The sequence below is a fragment of the Dipodomys spectabilis genome, unplaced genomic scaffold (assembly GCF_019054845.1).
Source record: "Dipodomys spectabilis isolate Male_0828 unplaced genomic scaffold, ASM1905484v1 ptg000138l, whole genome shotgun sequence".
Classification (NCBI taxonomy): Eukaryota; Metazoa; Chordata; class Mammalia; order Rodentia; family Heteromyidae; genus Dipodomys; species Dipodomys spectabilis.
Genome location: NW_024870815.1, coordinates 7,145,988 through 7,159,809, shown reverse-complemented (window position 1 = coordinate 7,159,809; position 13,822 = coordinate 7,145,988). Strand labels below are relative to the sequence as shown.

Genomic DNA, 13,822 nt, shown 5'->3' with positions numbered 1-13,822 from the left:
AGCGGCAGGGGCAGTGTGGGTAAGTCACACAGTCCAACCCCTCCGGGCGCGGCCCCTCGCCCCGGAGCGGGGCCGGGGTCCGTGTGCACAGACCACCCCGCGCTTCCTGCTCCTCGACGCCCTGCCCCCGGGGCGCCACTGGCGGCGTGCCGCCGCCGCAGGGCCGCCGCGGCCCCCGCCGGACTTTCCTGGGATTTGCACCGGCTGGGCCCTCTCGCTCTCCACAGCTGCTCCACGACCTTCCGAGGTCGGCCTCGCCACCACAGTCTCCGCAGAGGCCCCACCCTCTGCGCCGGGCCCGCGCGCGCGCGCGCGCGAAGCCGTGGCCCTGACTCCCTCAGCGGGCGGGCGCGCGGGCGCGGCCCCGCGGCCCTGACTCCCTCGGCGGGCGGCGCACGGGCGCGGCGGGGCCTGGGGCTGCGGCGGCGGGGCCGCGCGGCGCGGGCGGAGGGGCGGGGCCGGGGGCGGGCCCCGCGCCGGCTGCGCCCCCCGCCGAGCGGCGTGCAGACGCCGCCCCCGCGCGCCGCAGTCCGGCTCAGGAGCGTCTCGGTGGTGGCGGTGACCGTGGCCGTTAGCGGTGCGTCCCGGCGGCGCCGGCGGCGGCTCCCCGAGAGCGCGGAGGGCGGCGGAGGGCCCTCGGTCTGTGGCTGCCTAGGGAAGTCGAGCGCTGGGGACCCGGGAAGCGAGACGACCGCAGTGGCTGGTGCCCGGCCCCCTCCTTCGCGGTTCCAGCCCCCGTGGTGGCTGCGGGCTCCGGGCTGCCCCGGGGCGGCGGCCCAGGCGGCCGAGCGGACGGCGGGGGATGACCGGGGAGCGGCGGGTGAGTGCGGGAGGCGCGGCGCCGCGGTCCGGGGCGGGGGGCGCGCGCGGGCCGCGTCCGGGGAGACGGGCGGGGGCCGCGCGGCGCGGGGTCGCGCCCTCTCCGCGGCCGGGGTCACTCCGGAGTCCGCGGGGCACCGCCGCCCCCGCCGCCGGCCGCGGCCCCACGCGGGGCGGCGAGGCCCGAGGCCGGCGGTGACCACCTGGGAATGGGAAGGAGCTTTCATTCTGTCCCCCCCCCCCCCCCAGATGTGACCTGCCACACGGCTTGGGGCTCCGGCACCCCCTCATCCCGGCTGGGTGTCCAGTCCTCGGTGTGTTCGCGTGCCTGTGCCCGGGGGCGCGCTGCTCAGGAAACCCCAAGTTTGACAAAGGTTGATGATGACCAAAGTTAGGCTTCATTGAAAGATGCCATGTCTGATGCGGTGTCTAAAGCGCAGAGTTGGGGATCGTGACTTCAGGCCGAATGAAAAACAGAAAACAAACGAACTGCAAGTCAAGTGCTGGTTAAAAAAAATTACTCGAGGGCTTGAATAATGTCATCCCGTCTCCCATCTTCGGCTGCATATATGTGTGTGTGTGTATGTGTGTATACTTGAGGTCTTTTATTTGCACTTGTGATCGTCGTGTTCTTTCTTGGATGTGTGTTCAATGCAGTCAGATATTGATACAGCGTGTACTTTATTGACTAACGTTTATAAGACATGAGTTCTGAGCGTTTACTTCTCGTGTGTTCTCTTAGGATACTTTTTTTTCCCCCAACCAAAAGTTTGTTTAAAGTTTGCCCTCCAGTTTGTTAACCTTCAGTTTCATATTTGTTTTTTTTTTTTTAAAGCTATTTGCTTAGAATCAAACTAATGTGACTTGGTTGTCATTTAGAAGAGGATCCAAAAGTGGTGCCAAAAGTAAAACTTAAAGCCAACTGTCCTTTTTCACAAATGAGAAAAGAAAAGCAGAGCATTTATTGGTTTGGTACAAATGATGTACCCCCTCCCCCCCCCCCCTTAAGAGATTATTTTGCTACAGGTCCGAAATTATATTTCACTATGATCAGAGGGTTCTTTGTGTAGCCTGGCAGAGAAACAGAAACCTAAGTATAGTCTCTGCTTTTAAAATCAGGACATGGTCCTCTTCCCTGCCTCTTCCCTTGACTTCCAGGTGGGAAGTGCTCCTTTTGTTGGGGCCATTAGGGAATTATATAAGCCCAACTTAAATATGAGCCAAGGTGGACTGAACCGCTATTTCTCTCCAAGAGTTGCATTGAGGCAGATTTGCTTTGTAATAGGTGAGATCACAAGCCAGCCACTGTCATTAGTGGAGACTTAGACCCCCTCCTCAGGAGAATAAGATGAGGGACTGCTACTGCAGGGTGCATATTTTAGGATTTTTGAATATGTTTCCTTTTGGGCACTTTTGATGACTATGTTGGTAATAATATAAATGATTATGTTAAAATTTATTGTATTAATACCATCTGGGGCAGAGAATCTGTTCATGCTGGAAAAGATTCAGCAGAAAAAGTTCCAGAGGGGAGAGTGTCCCTCTCACCCACCCTGTCCCACGGGAGTCCAGTTCCCTTCCCCAGGAACGGGAGCTCACTGGTTTCTTGACATAGTCCTGTTCTATAAACATTTTGTACATGCTCTTTTTGTCTTTGCACCAATAAGTCTACATTGTATACTCTGTTCCACACCCAGTGGTTCTTCCCCTCCTCCCTCCCCCCTCCCCCAGATTACTAAGTAAATCATGGCAGTCTCTATCAGTACCTGGGAGAGATGTCTCATTCTAACAGCAGCTGAGTAAGTACTCCATTAAAGGTGAACCATAATTCATTTAACCTCTTATTGAGAGAGATGTACGTTTCTAATATTTTGCTGTAAAGATACTGTAAAACATTCATTTTGAGGCTTTTAAATGGATTCTCTTATCCTCAAAGGCCCAAAGGCAGTAACAACTTGCTTCTTTACATCACACTGCAAGAAATCAATCTGTTCCTCCCCAGTGTATGTGGTTTGGTTTTATAGGATTTTGGTGCCATCCAAATTCTCTTCAGCATCATTTCTGTGAAGTGTGAGCCATGATGGTCATTACAGAAGTCATCTTCCTTTTGTTTCAGCAAAGAAAGGAACAGACATAGATTGGGGAAAAAAATCTTAAGAGTTAAAATACTGTGAACATTTAGCAAAGGCTTACACTTTCATTTAGATTGAAGATGAAGTCAATCTTGTGTTTCATAAAACTTGATTGCCATTAAATACTAAAATCCCCACCTCCTGTAAGTGGTTACCAGTGTCATATTTTAATGTACATGATTTAGTAACAGTGCAGTTTGAGAGAGAGTTACTGATTCAGCAGGACTGATGCTTTTACATATATTTGTTTTTGCTCTTTTTTTCACAAATGAAATTAATATCTTTAAAAAGTGCTTTAAAAGTAAATTGTTGATAATATTAGAAATTGAGCCTATTAAGCTATGATCTCTTTCTTTCTTTCTTTCTTTCTCTCTCTCTCTGATCAAATGTTTTAGCATTGAAGGTGTTTTCATTTGCAGTACTCTTGTGGTACAGAACTGCTAACACTATGTATATTTGTTCTTCTTAACTAGGTATTTATTACTTATCTGATAATATTCTAGACATTTTTCTGAGGGCTAAGATAGAGCAGTGCACAGGACAGACACACCTAGCGATGACATAGTCCCTTCTGATTTGGAGAGATGAATACAAAGCAAAGGAACAATAAAGGAGATGATATCAGATAGTAATAAGTACCAGGAAAGTAATTAAATAGGGTGACTATGGTAGAGTTGATTTAGTGGCCAGAAAAGCCTATCTGGGGTAGGAAGGTTTGGGCTGAGAGCTGAATGAGGGCAGAAGCTGAGGAAGAATGGCTTAGGCAGAAGGCACAGCAAACATGAAGGCCCTGAGTGCACTTGAGCGCTGCAGGTGCCGAGCTGCACAGCTACCTGTATGACTGAAGTTGATGATGGAAGAGGAAAGGAGGTGGGGCGGTCTCTCATAGAATACTGACAGATTGTATGTTAGATAGGCCAAGAAATGCTCACAAGAAGTAGAAAAGAAACTGCAGATGGTGGAGTTCTTCCATGGCCGGAGGCTTCAGGAAGGTAGGAGTAGGCCTGCCAGTTCCCTGTTGCATAGGCAGCAGGAGACACCACCTCTGCCCCACAGTGGGCTGTGGCAGTTTGTTGATTGAGTAATTAGAGGGGTTAAGAAGTAATCTTGCCTGATTTTGATTGTAATACCTGGATTCAGGAATCTAAGCTTTTCAGTGGCTCTGGCCCTTGACCCTACCCAAACTGTTACAGTTAACAAGCTCTCAGATTGGCGCTTTAAGTCATTACACTTCATTCATCTTTCATGAAATTCAAGTAGGAAATCTTAAAAACACGCCTATTCCAGTAAATTATAGTGGTTTCAGAGAGACTTAGCATTTTCATCTTTGATTTCAGTGAAGTAGCTATTTGCTTAAATGTAAACTTGTCAAAGCTGCCTTTTTTATATGTTGAGTGTTTTAATTCTTCTGGGCTAATGAGCAGATAAAATATATGTGTATTATTCAGGTACTTTTATTCTCATGGGAGGAATGTGTACCTGATCTATTTTAGGAACTGTCAGGAACTTGTGGTATTTCCTCTTCCCAAGTTCTAATCTGTTTGTTATTCTAAATATATGTTCCTTTATATTAATTGAACGCTTGGGAAATGTGTGTTATGCCATGCAGTTGTTGTAGATGAACAAGAATCGGTTGTCTCTTTCTTGACTGAGACTTCTGGCTTCTTGTTCCATCCAGAGCAGGAGTTTTATGATCATGTAGGATAGAAGTTTTAAGTTTTTTTTCCCCTGTTTTAATTAGTTGATATGTGGTGAGTTGTTTCCATATAATGTAAATTTTTTTCCTTGTCTGTCGTGGGACTTGAACTCTGCGCCTGGGCACTATACTTGAGCTCTTCAGCTCAAGGCAACCACTCTACCACTTGAGCCACAGCACCACTTCCAGTTTTCTGGTGGTTAATTGGAGATAAGAGTCATACAGACTTTTTCTGCCCTGGCTGGCTTTGAATCATGATCCTCAGATCTCAGCCTTCTGAGTAGCTAAGATACAGTTGTGAGCCACCAGCGCCCGGCTATATAAGGTAATTTTATCTTTCTGTTTTCTCCTGTAAGTTTTGTGTTAACTCCATGACAAGGGTAGATTATGCAAGTCCTCTGTCTGAAGCAAATGTCTTTTGTCCCTTTGTCCTTTTAACTCATAGCAGAGCTCTTCAGCAAGCAGTAGAAAGAAGCAGGGAGTTGGATGTGGTAAGCTTAGAGGCTTAGAAACTTGAGTTAACTTGAGCTAGCAGTTCCTTTATATTTCCTGTAAAAATTCAAGAATTCCAGATTTGTCCTACATCATCTGATAACATGTACATTTTTCCTGGTAATCATGTGGCTGCTGATGTTACTCAAGTGAGCAGTGCTTGTGTTTATGGTTTGATGTTGCAAATGGAGAGAAAACTTGGGGATTTTGCACTTTTGCACAAAGGTAGGAAAATCTTGGCAGTTACTGGTTGTTTTGTTAGAAACCGTGTATATGCCTAGAATTGAGCAATGTTTCTTTGTTAGTAGCAATATCTTGAAAGTCCACAAGGAGGCGCTACTACTTCCTGAAGATGTGTATGGCTTTGGGTGCCTTGGGGTACCAAGGCCCTTCCCTCTTCCTTTCTCTAAGTGCTCTTAAGAAGGCTTCTTGGAGTCTTTGGACCTGAGGACAATTGAAATGGTGGTGGTAGGAACATCTGGTGGAAAATAGCAAGAAGTACACAAGTGATAGATGTACGCTTCCTGTCTCTAATATTAGAAATGCTAACGGGGCAAGGGGTTGTCGCCATTCTGTAGACAGAATTTGTTGTGTTGGGGGTAGGGACTTCAGGACTTCACTCCCTGGCAGGCTTCAATCAAGCCTTTGTTTTTGTAGCCTTGTACAACAGAAAAGGAGGTGAGAACACATGAGAAACCTATTCAAAGAAATGCACTTGGGAGCACAAATCATCTCATTGGAACTTTATCCTGTGTTTATTCTTTGAAGGTTCCTGGGTCACCCAAGTTTTATAGTAGGTGTAAGGTCCGTTAGTTGGGACTGCCTGGTGTGGATTTTGTGGAAGAACTTGAGCAATGCTCTGTGAGTAATAGAAAATTAAACATTCAAGAGATGCTTAACAACAACAACATAAAAGGATAGAATTTGATTGACATAAAGGGCCCTCTGGTCATCTGGTCAGCTTTCTCAAATTTTCAGGGGGGATCACTACTATGTTCCCAACATTAGAGCAAACGAATCAAGTCACTCCTGGGGGCAGGAATTGAAGAATTTATCCACTGGCTCCTTTCTGTTACAATGGCCACTGCCTAAAATTTGGGAGGGGCCATCCACTCCCCCGTACTCCCTATGTGTTCTGTGCAGCCAGTCTTGTCAGATTGTAAGGCCTTGCATCCATAGCCAGTGCATCTACTTTTGCTGTTCCAGCAGCTTGCTTCACAACCTCAGGAGTTGCTCGTGGATGGGGATGTTCTTATCTGACCAGTTCTGGGGCCAATCACTGATTCCTGGAAACTCTGATACTCTTCATCTAATTCATTACATTCATACCTGCTGTGATTTCTTCAGGGGAGAGGGTAAACTTGGGGCTTGTACTTGGTCAGCTTGGTTGCCACTCCTCCCATTTAGATTTTTACTGGTTAATTGGAGATGGAGCCTCCTGGACTTTTCTGCCTGACAGCAGATTTCAATCCTCTGGATTTCAGTCTCCTGATCAGCTAGGAGTATAGGTGTGAGCCACCAGTGACTTGCTCCTGTTATAAATTCTGTTACTTTCCCACTAGTCCAGTTCATTTTGAAGTTGTCTTCTTGGCTCTAGACCTTCTGCATTGCTGGTTCAGGCTCTGAGTACAGTGAATAATTCAGGAGCTCAGCAACAGTCAAATAAACAAATATGGTGGTTTTGGGGAAGCAGTAATGCTATATTGGAAATAAAACAGGGTGAAGTACAGTAACTATACGTGTCTATAGAACCCATCCATACACCTTGGCCCTTGGATGATCCCACCAATCCTTTTTCTTCTCTGTATTAGCCTGAGATTCCAATAAATGAATTTCTGAGTCTGTTCCGATATTCTCTTTCTGATCCAGTAACTTAAAACTTTATTTGCAGTTCTTTGTACTTGATTTGCTAATTTCTACTTGGGGGCCTGCATGTACTGCCATACCTTTAACCAAAAATGTGTTATAATTCCTCCTAGTCTTTCTCTTGGCTCCTTCAAAATATGATTAAAAATTTCCCTGTTCTAGGGGGAAAAAAAAAGAGATGCTTAACAACAACAACATAAAAGGATAGAATTTGATTGACAGAAAGGGCCCTCTGGTCAGCTGGTCAGCTTCTCAAGTTTTCAGGTAAAGAAAGTAAGATCTGGAAGTGTTATAATTTGTGGGGATCAGTACTATATTCCCAACATTAGAACAATATTTCACTCACAATAGGCACCAATATATTGTTGAGTAAATGAATATGTTTAAAAGAATTATATGTCTAAAAAGAATTAGACCAGGCACGGGTGGCTCATACTTGTAATCCTTAGCTGCTCAGGAGGCTGAGATGCCAGCGAGGGGAGAAAAGTCTATGAGACTTTTATCTCCAGTTAGTCACCAAAAAGCTGGAAGTGGTAGAGTGCCAGCTTTGAGCAAAAAAGCTAAGGAAAAGTGCCAGTTCCTGAGTTCAATCCCTATCACTGGCACATACTCATAGTATTATTTATCTAAAAGCATTTTAGGTTGCCATATTAACTATATGATTGTGCTTATAGAATTTGAAGGGATATATTATTTCATGTTTAAAAAATAGAGCATATTGCTTAAAACCCAACTTCTGAAGCCTAATATTATTAGCTAGAGAGGCAAATATAGGCGTAGTGTCACTTACTGGCTTGGCACCTTTTGGAGCCTGGTTTCACTAGATTTTTCTGGTAGTCAACCTGTTACATTCAGTCTGCTGACACTTGGTATCATTGGAGTTTGGTAACTTCCATTTGAATAAGATCTAGCTTTGACATCTGAATTGTTTGCTATTTTTCTGCATGTGTTTTATTAATTATGTTACTATATCGGAACTTGAGTGTTATAACACAAACCTAGACAACTCTGGCGGCTTTGGGAAATTGTTGCTTTCAGATGCTGCTGGTGGGTGTTTGAAATGTAACTTTCCAGGAGGGCAATTTTGTATTACTCATCAAAAGCCTCAAAAAATGTGCCCTGTCCCTGCATCAGGTATAAACACCCCTAGGAATTTCAACTAAGGGAAGAAAAGAATTAAGTGTGAGTACAGAAACGAACTGATAGTAGCAGTTCTCACCAACATGGAGCAAGTGTCCGCCATTCTCCTGTCTGTAGCCTTTTCCTTTCCACAGCAATCCTTACTGTGGTGGGAAGCACTAAGGGAGTGCATTAGACTTGGCCCAAGCTCTGTGAAGTTTGGAAAAAACTTGACTCCAGATGCTGATGGATCTCCACAAAAATGTACACACTAAAAGAACCCCTGTAATTTGCAAACAGTAATTTTTTTTAAAAAAAATTATTTTTTTAATTGTGAAAATACCATACAGAGGAGTTACAATTACATGAGCAAACTATTTTTGTAAGCTTGTTGTATTCTAGTTACAAACTGGAAACAACTTAAGTGTTCAGTAATAGTGGCATATACAAGTAATGACATATTCTGTTCATTAACAGGAATGTAAGGAGTATGTAGTAATTTGGAAAGAGTTTCAAAATTTGTGAACTTGAAGATTTCAAAGTAGCAAGTGTAAGTTGGTCTAAGTTCTTTTCTTGTTTTTGGAGTTTGTGTATATGTGAGTATGTTTACTATTTTTTAAGTATTATTAGGAAAATTCCAAGACTATATACACCAAATGTTAGGTGATATTATTTCTGTGTATTGATTGCAACTGAATTTCAGTATGTAAAGCAGGGAATGTGCAGAGGAACTCAGACCAGGTCACATTTCCATGTGCAGTATTTTGGGCCAGTACTATTGCCTTCTCTATAAATGTAGATGTACAGCTCCTGATGCCAAAGGAAGTAAATGGTTGATAAAATTTCACCTTGACCTCACTGAGCTCACAGATCTGTGTTGTATTTCTATTACAGGATTTCTCAGTAGAATAATTTTGTTGCATAAATTATTTCAAACTGTGTGAAAAGCATTTCAGAACATTCTGGCAAAAGTATTCATTACTTCTGGACACTGGGAAATAACTTGATAGGTTTCTGTTTTCTTTAAAAACAGGAGTGCTCCCTGTTGCCAGTGAATTTTGTTTTGCCATGATTGTTTTTCTTCTGCAGTTGTCTTGAATAGACCTATGTAGGTTCTTGAAGGTCAAGATCCGACTTTTGTTTCCTTTTATAGAGACATCAGGGTGACAGGTGATTTACTCAGTCACCGTTGAGCGCCTCTGCTTTGCCAGGCACTGGGTAGCAACAGTGACCTGGGTTGATGTGACACTGGGGAAGAACCCTCAGACCAGAGCCTGGAGCCCACTCAGTGAATGGTAGCTGCCATAGTCAACAAGCAAATGACTTCTATCTCCTCCCCTGCTGCTTTTAAAAGAAATGTTATTCTGCTGTTACTTTTCAGTGACTGCATACTCTGCCTTCTGCTTATTCAGCCATCTGGATGAGCAACAGCTTAGATTATCCACCTTGTTGACATTTACAGATGATTTAGTGGTGACTTATATTAAAACTGTGTGAGAATACCCTAGGCTAATAGGCTGAAAATTGCTACTCTATCTTCTGTGAGGGACCATCTTTCATGACCTTAAGGAAGACCACAGCACTTTTTGATATTATCTTTTGTAAAATTAATGAGAATGAGTTCTCCCCAATAAATCAAGAATGCAATGGAACTCAAGAATATCCTGTATGAAAAATTCTAGCACATGAGCTTACTGAGAGACAAATTTAAGTAATGTTTCCACTTGATAGTATGTATCATGATATTACATCTGTGATTGATTCTCATCACAAAATTTGTACATGTAATATGTATATGTACATGGTATAATAGTCTCAGGAGACATGGGAGATATGTCCTGGACCCCTAATGACAAATGCTGGCCTTGCTTGCTGTTTCCTCATACAGCCAAATAAAAGACAACGGCTATTGTGATCGTCGTCATCATCATCATCATCATCATCATCGTCGTTGTTTTCTTCCTCTTCTCTTTGATAAGCATCTAGCGTCTAAAATGATGCCTGTAATTTTGAGGATTCAGATGAAAAAAAAAAGGAGAGGATTTTCAGATTCTGATCCCAAAGAATGTTAAGGTATCTAGGCACATTTTGGTCAATGTCTGTGCATTGAAATACAAATCACACACACACACGCACACACACACACACACACACACACACACACACACACACACACACACACACACACACATAATGGAAGTATGAAGGGTTTGTTCTCAAGTCTTTGTCCTTACTAGGTGAGTACTTTACCACCTGCGTCAAACCCCCAACCCCTTTTTTTTTTTTTTTGGGTCCGGTCGTGGGGCCTGAACCCTGGGCCTGGACGCCGTCCCTCAGCTCTTCAGCTCAAGGCTAGTGCTCTACCACTTGAGCCACAGCGCGCCACTTCCTGCTTTTTTCTTTTTGCTTATGTGGTGCTGAGGAATCGAACCCAGGGCTTCATGCATGCAAGGCAAGCACTCTACCACTGAGCCAACTTCCCAGCCTCCCAATCCCTTTTTGTTATTTGCTATGATCTTCCTTTTTATGCATCCATTTTTCTGGGATGACAGACCCTTGCCACCGTGCCCAGATTTTTTATTGGCTGAGATGGGGTTCTTATGAACCTTTCTGGTTTGACTTGAATCAGGTTCTTGCTCGATTTCTGCTCTTGATTATATGACTATGGCTGTGATTATGATCATGATCCACTTTACCTGGATAACAATTTATATTTTATGATGGTAAAGTTTTACTGTTAACACATTTTGTTTGGCTCGCATAGTGCACCCCCCCTTCCAAATTGAGTTACTAGCATATAAAAAATAAGGAGATTTCACATTTAAAATAGAAAATAATAAGAACACTTAAAAAAATACAATCTGGGCTGGGAAGGTGGCTCAGTGGTAGAGTGCTTGCCTTGAATGCATGAGGCCCTGGGTTCGATGAGCGTCTCTACCCCAGTGACTGAAAGTCTCCCTCCCCCTCCCTCTTCTAGTCTGTGTGGCCATATTTCCCTTAAAAGAACAACAGTGTGGTCTTTCATTTTTTCAAACTGAAGATCCATAGCTATCCTGTACCCTGTGGTATAAAATAGCCCCAAGACCCAGGCCACAGCTGCTGGTCCCTGGGCTGCACACTCCTGGTGGCACTCGCTTCATTGGCTGACTCTTGGAGTATGCTGGGTTAAGAGCTTAGCCAAGTAAAAGTGCACTTAGAGTTGGAAGGAGGACAGTAAGACAGCAGTTACTTTCCATTTTGTTGTTGAACACAGGCTGTCTGATCTTTGTCATGATATGATAAGCAGGTGGTATTTACCCAAGCAACAGCATTAACTTGACAGCACGGGGATAGAAGGCATTCCTGATCACACGCTGCCCCTGCTAGTTGCAACAGGTTTCAGACAGGGTGTCCTAAAGCAAAACAGCCATAGGCGTTGAATGCATGTAAAATAGGGAAGAAGGCCTTGGTCAAGGTGGTGTAATTTGAGAGCTGGGACTGGAGATGCTAGGTGGATGGTTTGAGATCCCGTACCTGGAACTCTTAAATGGAGGAATAAGTAAGTACTGGAGCCCAGGACTCCAGACTCCAATTCTGTAGTTTTCTGTTCTTCTTTTTACAGCTAAGATCTGTGGGTAGTGCTGGATTTAAATCCCAGCTCTGCTTCTTCCTAGCTATGTCCTGTCTGTTCCTCAGTTCCTTTAAAAATAATAAAAGACACTTTTAAACTAGTATTTATTAGTTTATTATGATCTTTCTATACATGTAAAAATGTATTCTGATCAAATTCACCCTTCTTTCACTTTCCCATATCCTCTCTTACCCTTCTTAAAACATTTCAGCAGTTTTCATTATTCTGCTTTCATACATGTTTGTTTCTGAACTATGTCCAACCAGACTCCCTTCATCCTCTACACTCACTTTCTTCTTTCCACTGGTGACTTCTCCTAACCTGTCTACATTATCATTCTGTTTTTTTTTAATGTACCTGAGTCATACAAAGGGTTCGCACCGTGTTATTTCATGCATGTAGCATATATTGTACTCTATAATCAAATTGACCCCTCGATTACTCTCTTTCCCTGTTTTTCTGCTCCTGTTTTCCTCAGCTCCTTTTTATAAAATGAGAGAGTAAAGATTCTGGCCTCATAAGATAATTATGGAAATTAAATTCAATATTGCATTTAAAGAACTTAGAAAGTGCCTGCCCCTTAACTTATGAACAATATATGATATCTGGAAAATATGGATTCTATATTAAGCGGTAGACTTATCTAAAAGTAGCATTTTAACTACATAAAATGATTGCACAATTAGCCTTTTCCCCTCTTAGAATTTATAAAGCCCTTTAAAAACAGTTCATGTATGCAGTAGAAAAACTCCACAACTTGAACCCCTGTTGTCTTTTCATTTATAGATTTCTCTGTGGCAAAAAGGTCATTCCAAAGCACTCTGCTCACTCTGCTCTGCAGAATGTAGCAGAATACCTGGGTGATAGATATTTTAAGTCCTCACAAAAACTCCATTTGGGTTAATTTTTTTAAGTCTTCAAATGTTGAACATACAAGTGATAAAATATGCTTACATATGAGAATCTTACAAGACAAAGTTCTGCTTTTAGGGTATATAATTAGAAGTGTGGAAGGAACAGAAAAATATTCTCCATGATAACTCATGTGGAAATGAACATGTAATTGGTACAATAACTGAGTCATGATACTACAGATGTGGTATCAACCTGGGGTCCACAAGACAGAAGTGTTCTCAAAAAGGAGGAGAGGGGCAGAAGAAGATTGTGGAACAGAAATCTGATTTTGAAGTTGGATGTTTCTGAGCAATTGGAGGGACCTGAAGCCTAAAAGAATGCTAAGGCTTAGAGATGTCAACACTATTAAAGCCACGTAGCTCACTGTGGACAGTGGTTTGCAGGGTGCCCTTGTGGAGATGAGATGAATTAAGTGATTGTTTTAAATTATCTATGCCAGAAGTGATGGGAACTGGATCCAGATAGTGGAAATCACAATAGGATAGGACAGAGGGGATCACGGAAGGTTTTGGAGCAAGTGGGAAGGGTAAGGAAGGAGGAAGAGTCAAAGGGGAGTGGTTGGGGTGCCTGCCTTCTGTGATTCAGATTTGGGCAGCCCAGAGAAACAGGTGCTGCCTCCAGCTGGGCCTGGGGCCCTACAGAAACAGGTCTGGAGGGGGAAATGAGTTTACATACATACATGCATGCATACATTCATACATGGATACATACACACGTACACACAGTTCTTGAGGAATTTGTTACATGTCCAAGTGGATATGTAGGATGAAAACATTTTGTCACTCGGAGGAGACCCATCGTGGGGTGGATTCACGTAGATGTGATAGCCCCTGTGTGGCAAAGTCAAGCTGGGCAGAGGCCAGTTTGGGGAAGATTGGGAAGTTAGTGTGTGAGTGGTGGTTGAAACCAAAAGAGGTGACAGTACTGCTCAGTGAGGGAATGGAGGGTGGAAAGAGCAATGGCTGCAGGACTTCCCCTAGCACAGCTGGGAAGCAATGATACCTAAAGGTGTCTGGAGTCTATGAGGGCATCAGTGGGTTGTTTACTAAATGTGATTGGCATAAAGGGGCAATAATGAATCCCTGGCTCATGCTGTACACACCATTCAGTTTTATGTCAATTAAAGCTTCAGATAATAAGTACCTTAGATGCAACAAGGATAATGATTTGTAT

General features: G+C 43.7%; 1 protein-coding gene across 3 annotated transcripts in view; it reads left to right on the top strand.

Annotated features, from left to right (window-relative positions):
* Window positions 1-548: 548 nt before the first annotated feature.
* Lifr (LIF receptor subunit alpha) overlaps window positions 549-13,822 on the top strand; it is a 55,228-nt gene continuing 41,954 nt past the window's right edge. For all 3 annotated transcript variants that reach the window (XM_042690521.1, XM_042690520.1, XM_042690519.1), the window contains exon 1: window positions 549-820. The gene's annotated coding sequence lies outside the window, so the exon portion shown is untranslated. The remainder of the gene's footprint in view (window positions 821-13,822) is intronic.